Raw genomic sequence first — 15,822 nt, 5'->3', positions numbered from 1 at the left:
ATCATGCCACTGCACTCCAGCCTGGGCAACAAAGTGAGACTCTGTTTAAAAAAAATAAAAAATACAAAAGTTTGCTAGGCATGGTAGTGCATGCCTGTAATCCCAGCTACTCAGGAAGCTGAGGCAGGAGAATCACTTCAATCCAGAAGGTAGAGGTTGCAGTGAGCCAAGATTGCATCACTGCACTACAGCCTGGACAAAAAGAGTGAGACTCCATCTAAGAAAAATGAAAAAAGAAAGTAACTAGGCAAACGAACAACAATACCTGTAACAACAAAACCTGGAGAAGGGTGAGGAATCTGATATCCACAGTTGCCACATTCTATTATTCTAAATGCCCAGTTTTCAACAACAACAAAATGAAACAGACAAAAATTGGAATGTATGACTCATACACAGGTAGAAAAGCAGTCAATGCCTCTGACCTGGGTAAAGTGGCATCTAGCTGTGGCATTCATCTCATATCAGCCAGGGACAAAGCAATCCCTTGTCTATCTCGGCTTGGCCTTTGGTCTGTGGCCATGGCTGCTTCATGCCTTGGACACATTGGAGGAACACAGTAAATACAAACTTTCCTTGAGGAAGCATAGACAACAGACTTACTAGACAAAGACTTTAAATTAGGTGTTATAGATAGGCTCAAAAACTAAAATAAACTATGCTCAAATAATTAAAGATATGTATGAGAATGATGTTTCACCATATAGACAATATCAATAAAGAGAAGAAAATTATTTAAAAAGAACCAAGTAGAAATCCTGGAGTTGAAAATGAAAATAATTGAACTATGAAAATTTATCATCATATTCAAAGTAGATTTGAGCTGGTAAAAGAAAGAATCAGTGAACTTGAAGACAGGTCAATTGAGATTACCTAGTTTGAAAAATAAAAGGAAAAAAGAATGAAGGAAAATAGTCTTGGATACCTATAGGACATCATCAAGTGTACCAACATAGGTAAAATAGAAGTCACAGAAGGAGAGGAGAGACAAAAGGAGAAGAAAGAATATTTAAAGAAATAAACTGAAAACTACACAAATTTGATTTAAAAAATCAATCTACACATTCAAGAATCTGAGTAAATTCCAGCTGGGCACAGTGGGTCACGCCTGTAATCCCAGCACTTTAAGAGTCTGCAGCAGGAGGATCACTAGAGGTCAGGAGTTCAAGACCAGCCTGGCCAACATGGTGAAACCCCATCTCTACTAAAAATACAAAAATTAGCCAGGTGTGGTGGTGGGTGCTTGTAATTCCAGCTACTTGGGAGGCTAAAGCAGGAGAATTTCTTGAACCTGGGAGACAGAGGTTGCAGTGAGCCAAAATCATGCCATTGCACTCCAGAAACTGGGCAATAGAGCAAGACCCCATTCAAAAAAAAAAAAAAAAAGAAAGAAAAAAAAAAGAAAAATCGTAATGAATTCCAAATAGAATAAATCCAAAGAGATCTACACGTGGACACATTATAATCAAGCTGTCAGAAGCCATAAATAGGACACCAATGCTTATATATCAGCATTCTTCACAATAGCCAAAAGGTGTAAATTTCTCAAATGTCCATTGGCAGATGAATAGACAAACAAAATGTGGTATACCCATACCAGGGAATATTACTTAGCTATGAAAGGAAGAATATTCTGATACATACTACAGCATAAATGAATCTTGAAGATATTTTCCTTATGAAATAAGCCAGGCACAAAAGGACAGATGTTGTATAATTCCACTTATCTGAGGTACCTAAAACAGCCAAATGTATAGAGACAGAGAGTAGAATTCACGTTTCCAGGCATTGGGAAGATGGAAAATTTGGGAGTAATTGTTTAATAGGTGCTGAATTTTAGTTTGGGAGGATAAAAAATGCCTGGAGATGGATTGTGTGTTAGTCCATTTTGCATTACTGTAAAGGAATACCTGAGACTCGGTAATTTATAAAGAAAAGAAGTGTATTTGCCTCACAGGTCTGTAGGCTGTAGATGTATGGAACCTACATCTGCTCAGTTTCCAGTGAGGCCTCAGGAAACTTTTACTCATGGCAGAAGGGAAAGGTAGCTGGCATGTCACATGACCAGAGAGAGAAAGAGAAGGTGCCAGTTTCCTTTAAACAACTATCTCTTGCATGAACTAGAGAACTCACTTATTACTATGTGGAGGGCACCAAGTCATTCATGAAGGATACATCCCCATGACCCAAATACCTCCCACCAGGCCCTACCTCCAACAAGGGAAATTGTATCATTTCAACATGATATTCGGAGAGGATGAATATGCAAATTCCATCAGATGGTAGTGATGACTGAACAACCATGTGAATTTACTTAATATGAAATACATGTGTACTTTATGTGAATGCTACAGAATTGTACACTTAAAATGGCTAAATGATAAATTTTATGTTACGTATATTTTACCAGAAACAAAAACAAAGACAAACAATGAATCTTGAATGCAGCCAGAGAGAAGTTATTCACCACATGAAAGTTTATAAGCGTGACAAATGGGATCTAATTAAACTAAAGAGCTTCTGCACAGCAAAAGAAACTACCATCAGAGTGAACAGGCAACCTACAGAATGGGAGAAAATTTTTGCAATCTACTCATCTGACAAAGGGCTAATATCCAGAACCTACAAAGAACTCAAACAAATTTACAAGAAAAAAACAACCCCATCAAAAAGTGGGCAAAGGATATGAACAGACATTTCTCAAAAGAAGACATTCATACAGCCAACAGACACATGAAAAAATGCTCATCATCACTGGCCATCAGAGAAATGCAAATCAAAACCACAATGAGATACCATCTCACACCAGTTAGAATGGCAATCATTAAAAAGTCAGGAAACAACAGGTGCTGGAGAGGATGTGGAGAAATAGGAACTCTTTTACACTGTTGGTGGGATTGTAAACTAGTTCAACCATTATGGAAAACAGTATGGCGATTCCTCAAGGATCTAGAACTAGATGTACCGTATGACCCAGCCATCCCATTACTGGATATATACCCAAAGGATTATAAATCATGCTGCTATAAAGACACATGCACACGTATGTTTATTGCAGCAGTATTCACAATAGCAAAGACTTGGAATCAACCCAAATGTCCATCAGTGACAGACTGGATTAAGAAAATGTGGCACATATACATCATGGAATACTATGCAGCCATAAAAAAGGATGAGTTTGTGTCCTTTGTAGGGACATGAATGCAGCTGGAAACCATCATTCTTAGCAAACTATCACAAGAACAGAAAACCAAACACCGCATGTCCTCACTCATAGGTGGGAACTGAACAAGGAGATCACTTGGACTCGGGAAGGGAAACATCACACACTGGGGCCTATCATGGGGAGGGGGGAGGAGGGAGGGATTGCACTGGGAGTTATACCTGATGTAAATGACGAGTTGATGGGTGCCGACAAGTTGATGGGTGCAGCACACCAACATGGCACAAGTATACACATGTAACAAACCTGCACGTTATGCACATGTACCCTAGAACTTAAAGTACAATAATAATAATTAAAAAAAAAAAGAAAGTTTATAAGTGACTTCTTAAAAGAAACCATAGAAACCAAAAAGCAATGGGATTTTATACATAAGTACTGGGGGGAAAAAACTGTCAACTAAAAGTTCCATATTCAGCAAAACTATACTTTTAAACAAATGAGAAATTAAGACATGCTCAAAAAAACACAAATGAGAGAATTTGTTCACTAATAGGTGTGTTCTACACAGAATACTTAAAAGGAATTCTTTTGATTGGAATTGAAGGGCACTAGAGAGAAACTGAAGTCTACCTAAAGAAATAAAAAGCATTGGTAAAGATAAACACATAGGTAATTGTAAAAGACAGTATAAATATAACTTTTGTAACTCTTTTTACTCCTATCTAAAAGATAACTGCATAAAGCCGTAATTTTAAAACTGTGTGAATGTGCTTATAAGGTACAAGGATATAATTTGTTTGACAATAATAATGAGAAGTAAGGAGAAAGATAATGGAGCTATATTGGAGCAAATTTTGGATACTATTGAAATTAAATTGGTGTTAATCTGAGCTAGACAGTAGCAAGTTATAATGTTAACTGCAATCTCCAGAGCAACCACTAAGAAAATAATTCAAAAGCATGTAGTAAAAGAAGTAATAAGGGAATAAAAATGCTATACTAGAAAATATCTATTTAATTTAAAGAAGCCTGTACTAGAAGAACAAAAAGACATAAGATATATAGAAAACAAATAGCCAAATGGCAGGCATAAATCCTATTTTACAATAATTACATTAAATATAAATGAAATAAGTATTCCAATCAAAAGACAGAGGCTGGCAAAATGGAAATAAAAAACACCTGATACAACTATATGCTGTCTACAAGAGATATGCTTTAGATTAAAATCACAAACTGGTTGGAAGTAAAAGGTTAGAAAATATATGCCATAAAACAGTGTCAAAAAGAGAGCTGGAGTGGAGCTAATATCCCTCAAAACATACTTTAAGACAACAAGTTTTACTAGAGAAAAGGGAGGAGGTTTTAAAATAATGAGTCAATTCATCAGGAATATGTAACATTTGTAAACATGCACATACCTAACAACGGAGCCCCCAAAATAGATGAAACAAAAACTGACAGAATGGAAGAGAGAAATAGATGATTCAACATTAATACTCCAAAACTCTAATATTTCGTTTTCAATACTCAGTAGAATGATTAGGGATAAGATCAACAAGGAAATAGAAAACTTGAAAACAGTATAAACCAACTAGCCTAAGCAGACATTTGTGGAACACTCCACCCAACTATAGCAAAATTCACATTTTTGTCAAGTGAAACATGCCCAAGGATAGACAATATGGTAGGCTGTTCAACTAGTCTCAATAAATTTAAAATACTGAAATAATAAAGTATGTTTTCTAATTGCAGTGGAAAGAAATTAGGTCTTTTAATAGAAGGAAATTTAGAAAATGTATGAATATGTGGAAATTAAATAGAATTCTAATAATAATAGGTCAACGAAGAAGTCATAAGGGAAATGAGAAAAATACTTTGAAATGGATGAAAATGAAAACAGCATACCAATGTTTATGGAATGCAGTGAAAACAGTGCTAAGAGGTACATTTATAGCTGTAAAGGACTATATTAAAAAAGAGGAGAGCTTTCGAATCTTTAAGTGAATTCTACCTTAAAAACAAGAAAAAGAAGAGAAAACTAAACCCAAAGCAAGTGGAAACGAGGGAAACATAAAGATTAGAGTGGAGATGAATGAAATTGAGACTAGAAAAACAATAAAATGAAACCAAAAGTTGATTCTTTGGAAAACTTAACAAAATTGACACACTTTTTGCTAGAGTAACAGAAAATGAGAGCGAAGACTCAAATTACTAAAAGCAGGAGTGAAAGAGGGAATGTTACTACCAACTTTACAGAAATAAAAAATGGCTATGAGGAAATACTATGAGCAAGAGTATGCCAATAAATTAAACAACCAACATGAAATGGAAAGGTTCCTCTAAAGACATAATCTACCAAAACTGACCCAAGAAGAAACACATCTGAATATACCTATAACAAGAAAAAAGATTAAATTAGTGATGAAAAATCGTCCATAAAGAAAATACCAGGCCAGATGTCTTCATTGTTGAATTTTATCAAATGTTTAAAGAAGAATGAACACCAATCCTTAACAAACTTATCCAAAAAATAGGAGTGAAGCTTCCCAATTCATGATAGGAGCCCAGTTTTAACCCTGATACTCAGACACATACATTGCAAAGAAAACTGTAGACCAATATACCTTATGAAAACAGATGCAAAAATCCCTAACAAAATACTAGCAAATTTAATATAGCAATATATAAAAAGGATTATGCAACATCAGCAAGTGGGATTTATTCTACTAATGCAGGTTGGTTCAAAATACAAAATTAATCAGTGTAATGCATCATATTAATAGAATAAAAGGCAAAAGACACATGATCATGTCAATGGATGTAAAAGCACTTTTCACAACACCCTTTCACATTAAAAACATTAACCAATTGAGAATAAAAGTAAACTTCCTCAACTTGATAAAATGCACAGCTAACATCATAATTATGAAGACTGAATGCTGTCCCCCACCCCAAGATTAGGAACACCTTCTATTCAACATTCTATTCACCTTCTTTCACCCCTTCTATTCAACATTGTACATAAGTTCTAGCCAGGGAGAGAAGACAAGAAAGAGAAATAAGCATCAAGATTGGAAAACTATCTCTATTCCCAGATGGCGTGAACTTGTATATTGAAAATCCTAAAGAATCCATGAGAAAATCTATTAGAACCAATAAAATATATTCGGCAAGGCTGCAGGATAAAAACTCAATACACAAAATTTAACTGTATTTCTATATACTAGCAAAAAGCAAATCAAAAGTGAAATTAAGAAATCAATTCCATTTACCATAGCATCAAAAGGAATACATTTAACTAACAAAGTGTAAGAATTGAATACTGAAAACTGTAAGACATAATTTGAAGACATTTAACAATACCAAAATAAATAGAAAGAAATCCCATGTTTATGGATTGCAGGCTTAATATTGATATCAATAATCTCCCCAATGAACTACAAATGTAATCCCAATCAAAATTCCAATTGCCTTCTTGAAGAAATAAACAAACTGGTCCTAAAATTCATATTGAAATCCACAGAACCCAGAATAACCAAAACAATCTCAAAAAAGAACAACAAAATTAGAGGACTCATACTTCTCAATTTCAAACTTACTGTAAAGTTACAGTAATTGAGATATGAGATATTGGTACAAAGATAGATAGACATACAGATAATTGCAACACAATTGAGAGCCCAGAAATAAACCCACATATTTATGGTAAATTGATTTTCAAGAAAGCTCAAAAAATGCAAAAGAATTAAGTTGTACTACTATCTGTATCTCACACTATACACAAAAATTAACCTGAAATGCATAACAGACCTAAATGTAAGGCCTAAAACTGTAAAACCCTTAAAAGTAAACATAAGTATTTGTAACCGTGGACTAGTCAATAGTTTCTTAGCTATCACATCAAAAGCATACCAAATAGAAGAAAAAAAAAAATAGATCAATGGAACATCATTAAAATAAAAACTTTTGGCTTCAAATGACACCATCAAGAAAATGAAAAGACAACCCAAAGAATGTGACAAAATATCTGCAAATCATATATCTAATGGGGACTTGTGTATATAAAAAAAACCTCTCACACTCAAACATGAAAATACAGATAATTGGCCGGGCATGGTGGCTCACACCTGTAATCCCAGCACTTTGGGAGGCCGAGGCGGGCAGATCACGAGGTCAGGAGATCGAGACCATCCTGGCTAACATGGTGAAACCCCGTCTCTACTAAGAATACAAAAAATTAGCCAGGCGTGGTGGCAGGCGCCTGTAGTCCTAGCTACTTGGGAGGCTGAGGCATGCAACCTCACCAACATCAGTTGTTTTTTGACTTTTTAACAGTAGATATTCTGACTGGTGTGGGATGGTATCTCATTATGGTTTTGATTTGCATTTCTCTGATGATTAGTGACGTTGAGTATTTCTTCATGTTTCTTGGCCACTTCTATGTTTTAAGTGTCTACTTATGTCTTTTGGCCTTATTTTTTTTATTTTTTTTTTTTTGAGATGGAGTCTCACTCTGTTGCCCAGGTTGGAGTGCAGTGGCGCGATCTCAGCTCACTGCAAGCTCTGCCTCCCGGGTTCATGCCATTCTCCTGCCTCAGCCTCCCAAGTAGCTGGGACTACAGGTGCCCACCACCACGCCAGGCTAATTTTTTTTTTTTTTTTTTTTTTTTTTTTTGTATTTTTTGGTAGAGACGGGATTTCACTGTGTTAGCCAGGATGGTCTCGATCTCCTGACCTCCCAAAGTGCTGGGATTACAGGCGTGAGCCACCGTGCCCAGCCATCTTTTGGCCATTTTTAATGGGGTAGTTTTGCTCAGCCTGCTACCAAAACCTGGCAAAGACGCCACAAAAAAAGAAAACTACAGGACAATATCCCTGATGAACATAGACGCAAAAATCCTCAACAAAATACTGGCAAACCAAATCCAGTGGCACATCAAAGAATTATTTCACCATGATGAAGTAGGCTTCATTCCTGGGATCCAAGGTTGGTTCAATATATATGAATCAATAAATGTGATTCACCACATAAACAGAATTTCAAACAAAAACCATATGATTATCTTAATAGACATGGAAAAGTTTTGATAAAATTCAACATCCCTTCATGATAAAAACCCTCAAGAATCTAGGCATCAAAGGAACATACCTTAACATAATAAGATCCACCCATGACAAACACATAGCCAACACTATATACTAAATGGGCAAAAACTGGAGCCATTTCTGGTTGCCCACTCTCACCACTCCTATTCAACATAGAACTAGAAGTCCTAGCCAGAGCAACTAGGCAAGAGAAAGAAAGAAAAGGCATTTAAACAGGAAAAGAAGTCAAACTATCTCTTTGCTGACAATATGATTCCATACCTAGAAAACCCTAAAGATACCACCAAAAGACTTTTGGAACTAATAAAATAACACCAGTAGTTTCAGGATACAAAATCAGTGTACAAAAATCAGTAGCATTTCTACCAATAATGTTCAAGTAAACCGCCAAATCAAGAACGCAGTCCCATTTACAATAGCCATAAAAAAATAAAATACCGGCTGGACGTGGTGGCTCACACCTGTAATTCCAGCACTTTGGGAGGCCCAGGTGGGTAGATCATGAGGTCAGGAGATTGAGACCATCCTGGCTAATACGGTGAAACCCCGTCTCTACTAAAAACACAAAAAATTAGCCAGGCGTGGTGGCGGGCACCTGTAGTCCCAGCTACTGGGGAGGCTGAGGCAGGAGAATGGCGGGAACCCGGGAGGCAGAGCTTGCAGTGAGCAGAGATCCCGCCACTGCACTCCAACCTGGGCGACAGAGCAAGACTCTGTCTCAAAAAATAAAATAAAATAAAAAGTAAAAAAATAAAATAAAATACCTAGGAATACATCCAACCAAGGAGGTGGAAGATCTCTACAAGGAGAACTACAAAACGCTGCTGAAAGAAATCACAGATGACACAAACAAAGGAAATACATCCTGTGCTCATGGATTACAAGAATCAATATTGTGAAAATGACCATACTACCCAAAGCAATCTACAGATTCACCATTATTCCTATCAAACTGTCAACGTCCTTTTTCACAAACTTAGAAACAATGATTCTTTGGACTATTTAATGCTCAGATTGTGTTTGGAATGAGCTGACCAGTGTGGTCACCATCTGGGAGAAGTCAGGAAGCCCTCACATCCTCCATGAGCAGAGGTGGGTTTCTCTGTGAAGGAAGTCTGATGATAATGCCCACTCAGGTTGTCTAGCTCCTCCCCACTCCCACAGCAGACTCGGGGTTCTGGGGCCATGGGCTTGGGTAGGGATTTGGGGTCTGGGCTGACGGAAGGAGCAGGGTGAGCAGTGGCCAGACGAGCACTAGGGCGTGGGATGGAGATGCCAGATGAGAGCGGAGGGTTTGAGCAGAGGGCAGGAAGCAAAACTTGCAGAGACTTCCTGAGCAGCTGAGTGTCAGCTGGGGGGCCTAAAATATCCACTGGGTTCCTGGGGACAGGGGAGACACAGTCACAGGTTCTGAGCTGGCTGAATTATGGGTGTCTTAAGGACAGCCAGAGCCCTCATGGGTGAGAAGGCATCCTTGAGAAGTGGCCTCCTACACCTGTAAGAATATGGGTAGAGAGGAAAGGAAATAGCATTTTGTTGGTGCTGGAGGCCACAGGGCAATAGGTGGGAAGCAATAGAGGCAAGAGATGTAGATATGAGCATGATTGCAATTCCCTGGGGGAGGAACCTTCAGAAGGATAATGAAGGATGACATGAGGATGCTCATCATGTGCCTGGCATGGTGTTAGGCATGATTCAAGGATTCCTCATTTAATTCCCGTAACAACGCTATAGGACAGGTGCAATTATGACATCATTGGAGATGAGAAAACTGAAGCTGAGGAAGTAGAAGTTAGTTACCCTGGTTCTCTCAACTAGTAGGTGCAGAACTAGGATGTACAGACCAAGTGCTACCCAGAGAGAAGACTCTGCTGAGTGCCTGCAACCAAGAGGTCTTGGAAGCTCTCCTTCACCCTGGCTTAAGAGTAACAGGAGGAAGATACACTGGAAACAATGGCAGCACCGGGCATATCTCTGGGTCCTTGCTCAATTAGACTTTTCAGTCTCTGTCTCGTACTTGCCAGCTGCAAGCTCTGGATTTGGGAGGAGCTGAGAAGGAGACAGGCTGGAGAGGGAGGGGCAGCAAATCCAGGTATTGTTTCACTGAGATTAAGGACAGAGAATAATAGCCCGTAAGTCTGTTTTGAACACTCAAAGTGCTTGCCCAGCCTGAAAGGCTGAGCTTTGAAATCTAAAACAAGTAGAATCGAATGTCTTTGAGAGCCAAAATGGAGAAAACTAATCAGCTTAGAATATAATATATACCAAGGCACCTGCAGCCTCGAAGAAAGGAAAAAAATCCAGGGATACATTAGACCTTAAATCTCCCATGATTCTGATAGATGTGTATTTTCGAAAAGGAATTCTTTGTGTGTGTGTTTTGCTGGGAGAAACTGGGCTGTTCAAAGCTGTTTTGGGTGATGTGGGTTGGGGGGTTGCATTTTCCCCGTGCTCTCGTGTGCATTCCCCCAAAGCCACCATGGACATTGTGTCAGGGGCTGGGGCAGATCTGTGGTGCCTAAGGGATTTCTTTATAATCTTTCCAAAAGCATGTATCGGTGTTCATATTATCAAACTAAAAGCATGTAATCCGTTCTATACTGATATTTATATTAAAGGCCTCACAATATGAAGACTAATGTGGATGGGATATGTAATTTGATGATTAAATGATATGGATTTCACAGTGGGGAATGTATTTTCAGATTCTAATTAGAGCCAGACTGAGCCCTGTGGATTCTTGTTAACTCACATGGATTATCTTGTATATTACAATTTTTTTTTTTTTGAGATGGAGTTTCGCTCTTGTTTCTCAGGCTGGAGTGCAATGATGCAATCTCAGCTCACTGCAACCCCTGTCTCCTGGGTTCAAGCAATTCTTCTGCCTCAGCCACCACAGTAGCTGGGATTACAGGCACCCGCCACCACGCCCGGCTAATTTTTGGTATTTTTAGTAGAGACGGAGTTTCACCATGTTGGGCAGACTGGTCTTGAACTCCTGACTTCAGATGATCCGCCTGTCTTGGCCTCCCAAAGTGCTGGGATTATAGGCTTGAGCCACAGCACCCAGCCAGTACATTATAATATTAATAAAACTCTTTTTCCTGTGTTATTTCCGGAGAAGCCAGGGAACCTAAGTGGGTGACTGGATTGAATGACTTTCCCCTGGGAGTTCCCAGTCTCTGGGGCCCGAGGACAGGTCTGTGGCTGATGCACACAGCATGGGAACCCTCACCAAAAGTCACCAAAGATCACAGGATTCTAGGGAAAGGACTCAGGCTTCCGATGGTGGCCGAAGAGATGTCCTTGAGTCCCCTTACCACCCCACGATCCCAGGAATCTTTTTTCTTGAGGAGGTTACTCTGCACAGGCAAGGGAGAGACAGGACTCGCTATTTCTGCCAAAAGAGAGGATCCTTTCTCGGTGCTAAAAATGTGCAGTGATCAGAATTGCTGTTGACTTAGGTCATCTTCATCCCAGTGACAGGGCGGCTACAGTACACTTTTTTTCAAGGTATTAGATCAAATACCCTTGTGGCAAAACAAACCAGGATCTCAGCTAATCGAGCATGCAGATGTCACCAATCCATCGGAGTCGTTAGTACGCACTAGCTCAGGACCTCCGAGGCTCTTGCCTACTTAGACGGGAGAAGTGTCTGAGAATCAGCAAAGGACCTCTTCCCATCCAGGTCACCTACAGGCAGTGCCCCAAGTCCTGAGGAGGGGGCCACTCACATTCCACTGAAGAAAGAAGCTCCAGCACAAAGCATCCAGGATGGAACCAGAAACTGGAAAGCTGACAGCTTCACCCCACGTAATCCAACCTCCCCACCTCTCCCTGACCCCATCCTGCGGTGTAAATAAATAATTGAGAAAACACATTTTCTCCTGAAGTTTGTTTAATTTCCTATTTCTAGAGACCGGGAGAGCACATGCATTGTTCTTCTCTGCTGAAGACAGTTTTCATATAAATAAGGGATTCACTGTGACTCCTTTCACTGACGTTAAAATTCCATTTAAAAGTAAATTGAGTTCCTGAAATATATGTATTGGCAGCAGGGGCTACCACAGCTGGTATTACATTTTACATTTAACATAGTGCTGTTTGCTTTGACAGATTCCAGACTTTTTCCTACATAAATCAATAGAGTGTTGTTTGAAGAGCTCAGATCTATCTTTCATTCTTCCCCCTACTCCAACCCTGTATTCTGAAACCCATAAAGAAGTAACTTTCTAGCAGGTGTCATTTGGTTGGAGAGTATTATTTACAGCATTGGACTGACTGCAACACCCTCTGTAACTGTAAACTCACACAGGAAATGCCAGGAGGAAGAGCCACGATTTTGCTTCTGAAAGGAAGCGTTCTAATGCATTTTTTAATGGTATGTCCATACATTTCATATGTATGGACAAGCATGTACGTGTGTGCACATATATGTAAGTATGTGTGGGCATGTATGTATGCTCATATATGTGCATGTGTAAGCACATGTGTGTGCACGTGGGTGTGCAAAAGTGTATGTGTCCATGTGCATGTATGTGAGTGCATGTATACGCATTTTGGTGTGTGTAATCATATGTGATTTTTTTCATGACTCCTGTGACCTGACCATAGTGGACATAAGTATTCCAGGGAGCAGCCAGCTGAGGCAAGAGCCATCAGGATCAGGCTTAAGGGTCTGGAGGAGGCAGGGGATGAACACTGGTGGGAATGTAGAGGGTTCCCAGATGGTGTGACTTCTGCCTTTCAGGAAAAGAAGCCATGCCCCCACCTTCTCTCACCCTCAAGAAGCGGAGTACTGACCGGATAATCACATTCTAGGTGGGAGAGTTGGCCTCATTTTCCAGAGGATGGAGCTTGGAGCTCTACGTAAGCTCGTGCTGAGAAATGGGAGTCTCTCACTGGCCACATTATTTTTAATGTAACGGGAAGGTGAATCTTTGACTAGAATTTTTTTTTTTTTTTTTTTTTTTTTTTTTTTTTTTTTGAGACAGAGTCTCGCTCTGTAGCCCAGGCTGGAGTGCCGTGGTGCAATCTTGGCTCACTGCAAGCTCTGCCTCCCGGGTTCACCCCATTCTCCTGCCTCAGCCTCCTGAGTAGCTGGGACTACAGGCGCCCGCCACCATGCCCGGCTAATTTTTTTTGTATTTTTAGTAGAGACGGGGTTTGGTTTCACCTTGTTAGCCAGGATGGTCTCGATCTCCTGACCTTGTGATCCGCCCGCCTTGGCCTCCCAAAGTGCTGGGATTACAGGCTTGAGCCACTGCGCCTGGCCGACTAGAATCTTTTTCTTAAGACTAAGGACCCATAATTTTTTGCCCCAATGGAATGACGTGACTTGCAGCCTTATGTTCTGCAACTGGCTGATACATTTAAAACAATGGGTAAGTAAAGAGCCCGCTAGGACCTTTGACTATTTGACATTTTAGATGAAGCCAGAGTTGCCAGGTCATGATGGTGCTCCCTGACGGCTGCAAGTGAAAGCAAGGGTGGGAAGGAAAAAGAGCAGATATTTCCAGCTAGGAGCTGACCCAGGTGTTCATGTCTGCATAGCCCAGAGAATGAAGCAAGTACAGAGCTGTTGCAGTAATTCTGATATTTCAGGAGATCTTCATTGTTCTCCTCCCCAGCTTGGCTTTGAAGAGAACATTTTTTCTTTTTTCTTTTTTTTTTTTAGACGGAGTCTCCCTCTGTCGCCCAGGCTGGAGTGCAGTGGCGCCATCTCAGCTCACTGCAAGCTCCACCTCCCGGGTTCACGCCATTCTCCTGCCTCAGCCTCCCAAGTAGCTGGGATTACAGGCGCCCGCCACCACGACTGGCTAATTTTTTGTATTTTTTAGTAGAAACGGGGTTTCACCGTGTTAGCCAGGATGGTCTCAATCTCCTGACCTTGTGATCCGCCTGCCTCGGCCTCCCAAAGTGCTGGGATTACAGGCGTGAGCCACCACACCTGGCCTTTTTTGTTTGTTTGTTTTAATCTGAAACCTTCTGATTATAAAAATTCACAGAATATATTATCGCTTTCTGTAACTTAATTTTTTGTGTTAACTTGACTGGGCTAAGGGATGCTGAGATAGCTGGTAACACATTGTTTCAGGGTGTGTCCGTGAGGGCGTTTCTGGAAGAGATGAGCGTTTGAATCAGTGGACTGAGTATGAACCTCATCCAATCCATACAGGGCCCAGATCGAATAAAAAGATGAAGGGCGCTTTGTGCTCTCTCATCTTGAGCAGAGTCAGCCCTCTTCTCCTGTCCTCAGACTTTGGAGCTCCTGATTCTCAGGGCCTTCAGACTCTGGGACTTACACTAGCGCCTGACCCCAAGCCCCATTCTCAGGCCTTTGGCCCGACTGAATCGCACCATCAGCCTTCCTGGCTCACCGGCTTGCCGGTGACCTATAGTCACTTCTCATATTCTCATATTGGGACTTCTCAACCTTCATAATCATGTGAGCAAATTTCCACAATAAATCTCCTTTTATCTATCTATCTATCTGTCTATCTATCTATCTATCTATCTATCCATCCATCCATCTATCTATCATCTATCTACCTATCTACCTACCTATCCAACCATCCGTCCATCCATCTATCATTCTGGTTCTGTTTTTCAGAGAACACTAACACACTTTCCTTGGCTCTGTTGTCTAGATTTTCACATACTTTATTCTTTTCAATAAATGATATTCATTAAAAAGAGAATCATATGTGATCTAAGTTAGAGAAAAGAAAAACAGCTCTGAGTAGTCTGAGCTCTGTGACGTTTGCAGGCCCAGAGAGAAATGAGCAAGGGGCTTCAGTCATGCCCCCTACACCCATGTCCAGGGGCTATTGTTTAAAGTCATTTTGTTCCCAACTAGCTGTCTAGCCCATTATCTTCGTGTTTCTGGAATTTGTGATACAAAGAACAATGTAGAGCCAATCAATAGCTTATGCTACTTTAGTGAAATTCCTGGAAAACAACTCAATAATTTCCTCTTCTTCTCCTTTGAAAATCCACTGGTAACTACCACTAATCAGAGTGTATATCCAGGGCAACTTGAATCTAGGTTCCAGGGTTGTAATTCTCAGGTTTGGCCCATATAAACTCTCTACTTACATTAATTTTGCCTCAATTTCTTTGTTTTAGATTGACAAATTGTATTCCTTGCCAGTCGATGTATTCTAATTTCGGGGTCAGAAATGAGAGTCACTCCTGTGACTCCCTAGGAAAGAGGAGTTGTCTCTGTCCCCTTGACTCCACCATCACTGCCCACATTGGCCCACATGCTGGAGCACCAGAAAAAGCCACATTTTCACGTGGGTTGAGCTTGGAGCTACACATACGTTTTTCCTAGGAAATGAGAACTCTCTGGTCTAGTTCTTATGTATTCTGGAATATATATATTTGGTCTTTCTTGATGGAGCAGAATAATCTGAAATTTAGTTTCTTGCAGGGAGAGAAAAGCAGCTACTCAGATCCCAGGCCTGGACAAATGAATGTCGGTCAGATCCAGCCCCAGCCCCGCGTAGTGGAGTTGTGCTTTGGGATTTGGGATAAAGCCTTAG

At 40.2% G+C, this 15,822-nt stretch overlaps 1 non-coding gene across 1 annotated transcript; it reads left to right on the top strand.

The window, feature by feature from the left end:
- Window positions 1-415: 415 nt before the first annotated feature.
- Window positions 416-549, top strand: LOC126941593 (small nucleolar RNA SNORA48). The gene has a single exon (XR_007721376.1). It is a non-coding gene; the product is annotated as a small nucleolar RNA SNORA48 (small nucleolar RNA).
- The last annotated feature ends 15,273 nt before the right edge of the window (window positions 550-15,822 follow it).

This window comes from Macaca thibetana, chromosome 18 (genome assembly GCF_024542745.1).
Source record: "Macaca thibetana thibetana isolate TM-01 chromosome 18, ASM2454274v1, whole genome shotgun sequence".
NCBI lineage: Eukaryota > Metazoa > Chordata > Mammalia > Primates > Cercopithecidae > Macaca > Macaca thibetana.
The sequence above is the reverse complement of the archived record's forward strand: the minus strand, read 5'-3'. Positions and strand labels throughout refer to the sequence as shown.